Source organism: Natator depressus, chromosome 24 (genome assembly GCF_965152275.1).
Source record: "Natator depressus isolate rNatDep1 chromosome 24, rNatDep2.hap1, whole genome shotgun sequence".
Lineage (NCBI taxonomy): Eukaryota > Metazoa > Chordata > Testudines > Cheloniidae > Natator > Natator depressus.
The window spans coordinates 18,062,368-18,073,344 of record NC_134257.1 but is presented as its reverse complement, the minus strand read 5'-3'; the positions used below and the strand labels follow the sequence as shown (position 1 = coordinate 18,073,344).

The window sequence follows — 10,977 nt, the reverse complement described above, 5'->3', positions numbered from 1 at the left end:
GTCCTCTCGCCAAATCTCCCAGCCTATTTGTTGCTTTCTTCGAGTGACAGGCATCAAATCCCACCCCGCAGCGACCCTTCGCGGTGAATGGGGTGTAGGGCAACTAAATTTGCTGGTGAGGGCGGGACCCTGAGGGCGGAGCGCATCCGCGTTGCCCTGAGCAACCGTGACGTCGGCCAATGTAGCTCCGTCCCCATGGCAACGGCACTCACAGTGCTAGCCCAGTGATGAGGTCATCCACCTGCTGCGTCATAAAACCCGACCCACAATGTCACACAGCTTCTGATGATGTCATAAGACACCGTGATGTCACTGCACAACGGCCTCTAATATGATGTCTCATGCCCGCGACGGGTCACGCAGAAACTATGAGGTCATGGTGCCAGTGGTGATGTCATAATGCCCCCCGTGAGGTCACGGCAGCAGTGGTGATGTCATAACGCCCCCCATGAGGTCACGGCAGCAGTGGTGATGTCATAACGCCCACCGTGGGGAGCTGGTGCTCTGGCGGGGGCAGCATATGGAGACTCCCTGGCCGCCCCGGCGCCTGGGGCCGGACAAGCCGGTGGCTTCCGAGAGCCGGGTAGGGAGCCTGCCTCAGCTGCGGGAGCCGCCTGAGGTAAGTGCCAAACCCCCTGCCCTAGGTCCTAATCCCCTCCCCCACCCTGACTCCCAGACCCCGCACCCCCAAATCCGCACCCCAAACCCTCTGCCCTAGGTCCTAATCCCCTCCCCCACCCTGACTCCCAGACCCCGTGCCCCCCCCCAAACCCGCACCCCGAACCCCCTGCCCCAGGTCAGAATCCCCTCCCCCACCCTGACTCCCAGACCCCACACCCGCACCCCGAACCCCCTGCCCTAGGTCCTAATCCCTTCCCCCATCCTGACTCCCAGACCCCGCGCCCCCCCACCTGCACCCCAAACCGCCTGCCCCAGGTCAGAACCCCCTCCTGCACCCTAACTCCCTCCCAGACCCCGCACCTCCCACCGGCACCCCAAACCTCCTGCCCCAGGTCAGAACCCCATCCTGCACCCTAACTCCATCCCAGACCCCGCACTCCCTCACTTGCACCCCAACCCCCTGCCCCAGGTCAGAATACCCTCCCACACCCTAAATCCCTCCTTTAAGTATTAGGTTTACCATTAACCAGACTTTAACCGTTTTCCCCGGCGGCCAGCTGGCCACACTGGGCCAGCTGGCTGGAGCCATGTCAGGCTGGCGGACCAGAGGGACCTCATCCTCAGCCGGCCCCGGCCACAGTGGGCCAGGCAGGCTGGAGAGGGCCAGCTCCAGCCACGCCAGGACGGCAGGACCCCAGCCACGGCCGCACCAGAGCAGCCGCAGCCACGGCTGCGCCGGGCAGGCAGGACCCCAGCCCCAGCTGCCCCGCACCGGCCCGCCTGACGGACCTCAGGTAACGGCTAACCGGTTAAACGATATAATTTTAAAAGTTTAACCGGTTAACTTTTTTAACGGCTATTTACGTTCCTAGTCTCCTCCTGCATCCCAAACGCATCCCCAGCCCCACCCCAGAGCTCACACCCTCAGCCCCTTCCGCATCCCAACCTCCTGCCCCAGCCCAGTGGAAGTGAGCGAGGGTCAGGGAGAGCAAGCAATGGAGGGAAGGGGGATGGGAGTGAGTGGGGGGCAGGGCCTCAAAGAAGGGGCGGGGCACGCCTCAGGGAAGGGGCAGGACAAGGGGCAGGGCAAGCGGGTTTGGTTTTGTGTGATTAGAAGGTTGTCACAGCGGGATGCAGGCTAGATGGGCCCATAGGGCTAATCTGGAGCAGCAGGGAGGGGGTGGGGTACCGGGCTAGATTGTCCCAAGGGGCTGCTCTGGGGCGCCAGTTAGGGGGCGGGATACCAGGCTAGAGGGGCCCTGTCACAGCCCAGGGCTGGGCTGCACCCCTGCCCCCTTCAGCAGCTCTATCCAAGTGCTCCCTTCCAGGCTTTAATTCTCCAGCCTGCACCTGCTGGGGCTGGAATCGCCCCATTTCCCCCTCTCAGAGCGGGTGCCAGCTGCAGCCTGTGGACACCAGCCGTGATTGCTCAACCAGCTCCGACGGGTTTCAGGACCCACCCACTTTCCCCTGGGGAGCCAACACCAGGACGTGGACCCGGGGACAGGAAGCAGCCGCCTTTTCCAAACAAAGTGTTGTTTAATCTGAACTGCAGGAGTCAGCACAACAAGGAAAGAGATACAGCTATTGCTCTCTGAGCTACAGTTCAGTTGGCCCATCTTATCCCAGATTACCCCCACGTCCCACTGGGACTGGGGGCTCTGTCTGTGCCCCAGCAGACTCTGTCTCTCTGACTATCCCATTTATGAATCAACCACATCCTTCATCGTCCTCTCTTCCCTTTCAGCCTGGTCTGACCGCTTTGGCCGGCTCTGCAGAGGGCCAGGATACAGACGGAAGAAGAGCAAAAATTTTAGTTCACTGGGAATCCCAAAAAAGTCAGGGGGAAATCATTCATTTTGGGTCAAACCAAAACCAAAAACTTTCTACATTTTTGGCAAACCAAATTTAAAAAATAAATTAATTTTGATCTGAAAGAAAAAGGATTTTTTCAAGATTTTCCACAAACCGTAAAGTCAAAAAACAAAAAATTGGTTCAACTGAAACAAAAACTAAAATTTGTTGAATTTTTCAGCATACTGAAAATCTGGGGGGGATCATTTTGGGTCAAACCAAAACCAAAGGTTTTATTGCTTTTCATTTCAGACTGAGCCAAAAAAACTTGGTTTTGAAATTTGTGGGCCCCAAAAGTTGGGGAAAAAATTCTGGCTCGAAAGAAATATTCCATTTCAATTTTGAGCACTTTGCAAAATATTTTTTTCATGCCTTTAAGAAAAATTAAACCACATTTCTAAACAAAACCAGGGTTTGCACAGAAACATCTAAACTTCTCTTTTGACAAATGTCGAAATGTAACATTTTGATTCTGTTCAGAATTTGGGGAGGTTCCCCCCCCCGCCCCAACAGGAAAAATTCAACAAAATCAACACAAATTCACAAAAGTTTTGGTGTGACTGAATCTGCATTTTTCACCAGAACAAAGTTTCGCCCGGTTCTAGTTGGGAACAATCTTCACAGTTGTTGGTTTCTGCATTCTCTTGTGAGGATCAGTAAATATGGGTATTCTATTCTATCCCGTTCAATTCTCTCTGTGTCCTTTTACTACGTTCATCACTGGAGTATCTGAGCTCCTATCAGCCATCATAGACATAGGAAAAACAGCATAATAACTATCAGGAAAACAGACAATATATAATAGTCATAAAAATATTACAGGCAGCTTCCATGTGCTTCCAGGCTTATGGGACAGATCTGGGTCAGCAGGGAGGGGGCTGGATACTGGGCTAGATGGGTCTGAGGCAGGGTGGCCGTCCCCCAGGTGAAGTCTCATTTCTCATTTCCCCTTTCCAGTGAGAGTCGGTTTTTAGCTCAGCTTTTCCGGCTGCAGAGGAACAGCCCCATCTATATGCCTGAGTTGGTAACCACGGATTTCCTGGCACCAGGTCTGTCCTTCCTTCTGCTTCCACAACAGCAGCTGGGTATCCTAAGAGAGAGAGAGAGAGAGAGAGAGAGAGAGAGAGAGGATGGATGAAAGGCCAGCCAGCTGGCTAGGTAGATAGGTAGTTTGTTAAGTAGATGGGTTGATAAGTAGAAAAGTAGCTAATAGGTAGATAGGCTGGTGGGTATGTAGGTGGGTGGATGAGGAGGTTGATAGGGAGGTACGTCGGTAGGTGGATGGGTGAGTAGGATGTTAAGTAGGTTAGTAGGCAACTAAGCGGGTTGGTAGGTGGGTCGGTAGCTGAGTTACCGTCTGTAATAGAGCAGGGTGAGGTAATAGACAAGTTTGCTGCTGATTTCGATAAATGCCCGAGTGAGGCCACCTGTGGGAGCAGGAACACTCTGAGAACCTGGGATAGATCCCTGCAACCTCTGCCCGAGCCAGCTAGCCCCTGCCCTGGGGCTGGGTTGGAGCTGCGCCCCCTAGAGGGGAAAGGCCCCATGCCCCATTCCCCACCCCCTGAGCCAGCCAGTCCCCACCTTTGGGCCAGGTCAGAGCCTGTGCCCCTAGCGGGGAGGGACTCTCACCTGTTTCCGGTGGGCTCAGCAGTATAGCGTACAACCCATGGGGGTTGGAGCTGAGGCAGAAGATCCGGGGGCCCCCGTCCTCACTCAGCTCAGGGTGCTGATGGCCTCCTCCCCCTGGGCTCAGGAGCTGACCTGCAAGGCCCCCCACAAGCTGTTCCCAGCCAAGGTCTCCACAACGTAGCTAATGGTCTGTGTGGCACAGCCGGTGGGCACTCACCCATGGGAACACCTGGCGATATGCCAGGAGGAATCCAGTCACCATAACGCCCCCTTGCAGACCCATGTGATGACAGGTGGCAGCTGCAGAGCCTGGGCCGGGGCCGGGAGCCTGGCTTCAGTGAGGGGGGAGCCAGTTAGCAGCTCGGGGCTTGGAAGGGACTCTTGCTTGATTTGCTGTTTCCCATTTGTTGCTGGAGCTGGGTGCTATACTGCAGATGCTAAAGCGTTTCCTTCCCCCTGCTTTCACCTTTAGACCCCACTCCCCTCCCAGAGCCAAGGCTAGAACCCAGGAGTCCTGGCTCCCAGCCCCCCCAGTCTAATCATTAGAATACACTCCCCTCCTGGAGCTGGATGGGGGGGTCACTGACAGCCAACCTGGAGCCAGAGGTTTCTACGGGTGGAGACCCCGACCGTGGGGCACGTGACGAGCTCTTTGCTCTGGTCCCCTGGGGCTGGGGTGAAGCTCAGCATGGAGCTTGTGAAAGCTGAATCCCCACCCTGACACTTCGAGTACAGAAGGTGGGGGCCCACAAGGATTTTAAAAAATACTTGCCACTCCAGGCTTATAACCTTGGGAGTTTAATACAGCTTTTCTCTGACTTGGCTTGGTAAACACTCCCAGCACCCAAATGCAAAAAAAAAAAACCCCTTTGGATCCAGAAAAGAGCACTTGGGAGTTCTTCCCTGTGGGATACCCTCAAGCCCTTTTACCCGCCCTCCAGGGAAGAGCTGAGAAGAAAACAAAGGAAATTAGCTGTTGCCACCAGCTAATCAAACAGCGTAGACCCAACCTCTTCGGACACAACAATCCAAATCCTGTTTTTTAAAAAAAAACTTAAATTTTATTAAAAACGAAAAGAAAGAAAATATATCTGGAGTTTAGGCTTTTGCTAGATTTTAAAAGAGCAATTCCAAAAATCAAGCACCCAAACTAGCTTTCTTGGGGGTTCACCTTAAAGGTTACAAGCCAACAAAAGCATCTGGGGTTTAGCACAGAGGAGTCCACAAGCCTGAAAAAATAAACAGAAATAAACCTAATTGCGTCTTTCTAAACATTCCTAACTTACTTACATATTTGGGTTGTTAAAAGTAGTTCTAGATACGATCTGATGATTTTTATATCTGGTTCAAACTTTACACAGCATTCCTGCTACCCCAGAGAAGAGCAACCACAGCCACAAAGGGAAAGCTTCCTTCCCAATTTTAAAAAGGTCTAGCCTTTCCATTGGCTGTTTTGGTCTGGTGTCCTTTCTTCTTCTAACCCACTAGACCTGGCAGCCACAGTCCCAGCCGGAATCTGCCCCGGGCTCTCTCCTTCCCCCACCGGCTGGGGACCTATGTCCAAGCAGCAGTGACCCACTGTTCAATGGGAACAGTTGTCACGGACTCACAGGACTCAAGCTCTCTCTCGGCTCCGTACGGTCCCTGGGAGGAAACCCCTTCAGTGCAACAGCCCTTCTCGGGGGTCAAGCCACTCCACTTCCTGGAACCGCACCTCTCTGAGCTTCAGCACGCCTGTCTCTCGCCATGGACCCACTCAGGGAGTCCACTCGCTCTGGACCCCCAGGACCTCCACTCCCCGAGGGAATAATGCCACCCTGTTCTCTAGCCTGGAGCGACTCTCAGCCAGCTTAACACAGGGGGGTTTATTGAGCGTCTGAACCCAGCACAGGAAACTCTCAGGGCCTCAGGCCTGGCCTCCTTCAGCACCATACATCTAGATCTGTCCCACCTCCAGGTGGGCTCTGGCTGCTCTCTCCTCCTAGCCCAGAGACCCCCTCCTTCCAGCTGGGCATCTGACATCACCATCACCCAAGCCCCACCTCTGTCCTGTGTCTTCTGTCCCAGGTAGACAGGCTGCCTGGGCCCCCTCTTCTCCCAGCCTCTCCTCTCATCCGTCCTTTGTTTTCCCTCTGTCTGGAACCGGCTGGTCAGGTCACCGGGGTCCTCTCCCCGCAGCCCATTGTCCTCCCGCTGGCCAGAACCAGCTGTGACTCCCGAGCTCGGCCTCCCGCTTATCAGGTCACCAGTCGCTGGGGTATCCATTCTCCAGGCCATTGGGCCCTCTGTACCAACAAACTCCCTCTCCCACCACCTCGTTAAACCAGTAACACCCAGGGAAACTGAGTCCCACACCCTCTGCATGCAAGCCATTGAAAAAAAACAAAACAAAAAACCCCACTTCGTCACACTTGCGGCTCTCGCCGATGGAGTCAACTCACCCATTGGAAACTTCCTGTTGTGCAAGATCCACTCAGCAACCAGCTTCCCAGCACAGCCGCCGGTGCCCACACGCAGGGGGGCAGAGCTGACGTGCCACTGGCCTGGGGCAGAGCAGGGCTGGGGTGGGAGACTCGCGTGGGCCTGGCCGTTGGGGCTGGTCCCAATCCCCTTAGGGGGTGCTGTGTTTCTTTTAGTTACAGGTTTCCCCCAAACCCTTGTGTATCTCAATACCGGGCAAGGAGTCCTTGTGTAAACAGCCCCCGAGCCCCACCCCAGAGGCAGCCACATCTCAGCGCTAGGGAGAGGTCCCTGTGTAAACAGCCCCCGGGACCCAGGCCAGATTCAGAGCTGTGTCTCACCTCTTAAGTTGAAGGACGGAGTCTGTGGCGGGCCGTGGAATCCAGCTGCCTCTCCTGATCCAGCCGAGAATTCACAAGGGAATCCCCAGACTCAGTGACCCGTGAGGCGTTTGAGGAACCGAGAGACAGAAAGCAAACATCTGCGCTCAGTGGACCGGCTCCGATCTGCTGGTGTGTCCCCTGCTGAGAGACCATAGCGGGGAAGGACCCCGGGTCCCATTCCCACACCGTGGAGCCAGCTAGTGTCCCACCCTGGTGCAGATCGGAGCCAGCGCCCCCTAGAGGGGAAAGGCCCCATGCCCCATTCCTCCCACCCCCAGCCAGTCCTCCCACATGGGGGCCGGAAGCCAGCTGTCTGTGGAAGCTGGCCTGTGTCTGTGACAATCTCCGTCTTGCATCGATGGCACCGAGATCTCCAGCCACTGGAACCAGCTTGTGCAAGACATGCTAGGGCCAGATTCACAAACTGACTTCCCCTTCCTGTCTTGAAATCTCACATCTCACCCCAACGCTCGCACCCGCTCCCTGCCAGGCAGGTCTCCGCACGCACCCGGCTCTTCCCATTGGAGTTGGGATTCGCTAGCCGTCCTAACCGGGCATCTGCTGTTCCAGTGCGCTGTTCCCAGCTGCCCCACCCCAGAGGCGGACGCATCTCAGCTCCAGGTGAGCAACCCCTGGACAGTGTCGCTGTGCGGCTGTTCCCCAGCTGCCCCACCCCGGAGGCGGGTGCATCTCAGCTCGGGGTGAGTGATTAGTGTCTGCAGCGTGTTCAATACAATAGGAGGTGTGAGCTGCTAGCGTTCAAATATTATTGTAGGACTGCAAAAAGCAGTAATAAAGGGATAGAGCTGGGATGGGAGGCAGATAGCCAGAATTCCTGGGTTCCATCCACAGCTCTGGGAGGAGACTGGGGTGTAGAGGGTCTCAGAGCCAGGTGTGACAGGTTCGGTCACAGAGATCCCCTTGGGACTGTCACCTGATGTGCTGAAGTTACCTCTGAGCCGGTTTTCCCTGCTGGCTTGGGACTCCAGAACCCTGCCTTGTTGAGCCAGACACGCTAGCCTGCTGCAACACAGATCCGGGTCTGCTCCACACCCCCAAATCTGCAGACTTTAACCAAAAACAGCTCAGCAAGTCACCTGTCTCCAGCACCCAGTTCCCAATGTGAGCACAGATCAGACCCTTTGCCTTCAGGACACCGAAATCAATCAGGTTCTTAAAAGAAGAACTTTATTTATAAAGAAAAAGTAAAAGAATCACACCTGCAAAATCAGGATGGAAGGTAACTTTACAGGGTAATAAAAAGATTTAAACATAAAGGATTCCCGTCTGGCTCAGTTTCACAGTTACAAAAACAGGAATAAAACTACCTTTGTAGCATAGGAAAATTCACAAGCTAAAACAAAAGATAACCTAATCTTTCCTTGCCTTACTTACAATTTCTGTAATTTTACCTAGCATATTCCAGGTATATTTTCAGGAGATGTTGTACCTGCTTGGCTTCTCTCTCTGTCCTGAGAGGGAACCAAAAAGAGAGCCACAAACAAATCCTTCTCCCCGCCCCCACCTCCCCCGATTTGAGAGTATCTTCTTTCCTCATTGGTCCTTTTGGTCAGGTGCTAACTAGGTTATGGAACTGTTTATCCCCTTACAGGTAAGGTAATTTAGTACAGCTGCCAAGGAGGGATTTTAGGCTACTCTTCCCTCTATATTTATGACTGGGATACAGGTCTCTGTGCACCTCTTCCACTCCATTACAGCCAGTTCATGCTTCCGGGTCTCAATTTGGGCCTGTATTTCTCTGTCTTTTAACTCCAGATCTAGCTGGTGGGCAGCTTTTTGTACTTTGATTTGACTCTGTTTCTGGGCCTCAAGTTCTTTGTCTTTGAACTCAAGGACTTGCTGGCTCTCTCTTTCCTTCTTAACAACTTGCAACTGGTGCAGTTCTAGCTTCTTCTGAGTTTCACTCTTACTTTTCTGTCCCTATTTCCCTTACCCAAAATAAGCAAACAGAAAATAAACTGGTAACCGCTTTGTCTGTTCTCCAGCCAACACACTTAAAACTCACTTAAAATCCTTACCATTGTGTCAAAGCAATCAGCTGTGCACACAGCCTGTTCGACTACACCACTGTGATGGGTTCCCTCACAGAGACCCTCTTGAGACTGTCACCTGATGTGCTGAATTTGAGCCTGTTGAACCTCTGAGCCTGTTTTCCACTGACTGTTTGGGACTCCAGAACCCTGTCTTGTTGAGCCAGACACACCAGCCTGCTGCAACCCTGACCCAGGTCTGGGCCACGCCCCCAAAGCTGCAGGCTTTAACCAAAAACTACTCCATAGGTCACCTATCTCCAGCACCCAGACACCCAGCTCCCAATGGGATCCAAACCCCAAATAAACCCATTTTACTGTGTACAAAGCTTAGACAGAGTAAACTCATAAATTGTCCATCCTCTATAACACTGATAGAGAGATATGCACAGCTATTTGCTCCCTGAGGTATTAATCACTTGCTCTGGGTTAATTAATAAACAAAAGTGATTTTATTAAGTATAAAAAGTAGGATTTAAGTGCTTTCAAGAAATAACAGACAGAACAAAGTAAGTCTCCAATCAAAATAAAACAAAACACATAAGTCTAAGCCTAATACATTTAAGAAACTGAATACAGGTAAATCTCACCCTCTGAGATGTTCCAAGAAGCTTCTTTCACAGACCAGACTCCTTCCTAGTCTAGGCCTAATCCTCTCCCCTGGTACAGTCCTTGTTAGTTCCAGCTCAGGTGGTAACTAGTAGTTCTCATGATTGCAGCCCCCTTTGTTCTGTTCCACCCCCTCTTATGGTTTTGGAACAAGGCAGGAACCTTTTTCTCTCTGGGTCCCCACCCCTCCTTCTAAATGGAAAGGCACCAGGTTTAAGATGGATTCGAGTACCAGGTGACAGGGTCACATGTCCTGTGAGACCCCCCAAGCCTCCATTCTTTCTGGTCTGACTCACAGGAAGGCTTACAGGTAAACAGAGCCATTTACAACCAAGTTTCCTGGTCAGTGGGAGCCATCAAGATTCTAAACCACCATTAATGGCCCACATTTTGCATAATTACAATAGGACTTCAGAGTAATACTTCATATTTCTAGCTTCAGATACAAGAATGACACATTCATACAAATAGGATGACCACACTCAGCAGATTATAACCTTTGTAATGATACCTTACAAGAGACCTTTTGCATAAAGCATATTCCAGTTACATTATATTCACACTCATAAGCATATTTCCATAAACATATGGAGTGCAATGTCACACCAGGACTCCTGGGTTCTGTCCCTGGCTCTGGGTAGGGAGCAGGGTCTAGTGCATTAGAGTGGGGGCTGGAGGCAGGTAATCATGACTCCTGGGCTCTATCCCAGCTCTGGGAGGAGAGCGAGCTGTAAAAGGGCTCAGAGACCCGGACTCCTGGGTTCTATTTCCAGCCTCACAAGCAAGATGCAGCCTGCCTCTGTTGCAAGGAAGCCACAGGCAGCCCCAGCCAGAGGGAGAGGAAGTTGGCAGGATGCTGGTGCTGGGGTTTCTGAGACAGCGTCTCCCCGCAACGGCCCCCACTAGCGCTTACTTCTGCGCTCACATTCCTATGCATGCCGCTTCCCGAGGCTCCGAGTCACAAACCGTGAGGAATCCAGGCTGCACGGTAGGAGAGCCTGGTGCTGGGCCCCCACACTGCAGGTGTAGGGGTGAGTGGAACTAGGGTGCGGGAGGGAGCTGGATGGTCTGTGGAGACTGGGGTGCCCCTTAATCTTGACACGCAGACCTTTATTATCCCAGCCCTGGGCTCCCCGCCCCCACAGCTCTGCGGTGCCCCTCAAGCCCGAGCAGGGTCCCACCCCAGGGCTCCCCCACCCTGGGCACAACACTGGAGGCGTCGGCTCAGGGGGCCCCGTACGGCCGGGGGTTCCCCAGCTCTCATCGCTCCGCCTCCTTCCCGAGAGCACCTGAGGGCAGCAGAGGGATGGTGGGAAATGGAACTTTCCCCTTCCCCATGGGGGTCATTTTGGAGGGAAAGGAGGGCA

General features: G+C 53.3%; 1 protein-coding gene and 1 long non-coding RNA gene across 2 annotated transcripts in view; both read left to right on the top strand.

The window, feature by feature from the left end:
* The first annotated feature begins 403 nt into the window (after positions 1–403).
* On the top strand, positions 404–2,669 carry LOC141977350 (uncharacterized). The gene is made up of 3 exons (XR_012636205.1): positions 404–619; positions 1,179–1,415; positions 2,369–2,669. It is a non-coding gene; the product is annotated as an uncharacterized LOC141977350 (long non-coding RNA).
* A 4,727-nt stretch (positions 2,670–7,396) lies between these two features.
* The window catches only part of LOC141977341 (sialic acid-binding Ig-like lectin 16), a 29,539-nt gene continuing 25,958 nt past the window's right edge, over positions 7,397–10,977 (top strand). Inside the window, exon 1 of the mRNA XM_074938779.1 lies at positions 7,397–7,571. The gene's annotated coding sequence lies outside the window, so the exon portion shown is untranslated. The remainder of the gene's footprint in view (positions 7,572–10,977) is intronic.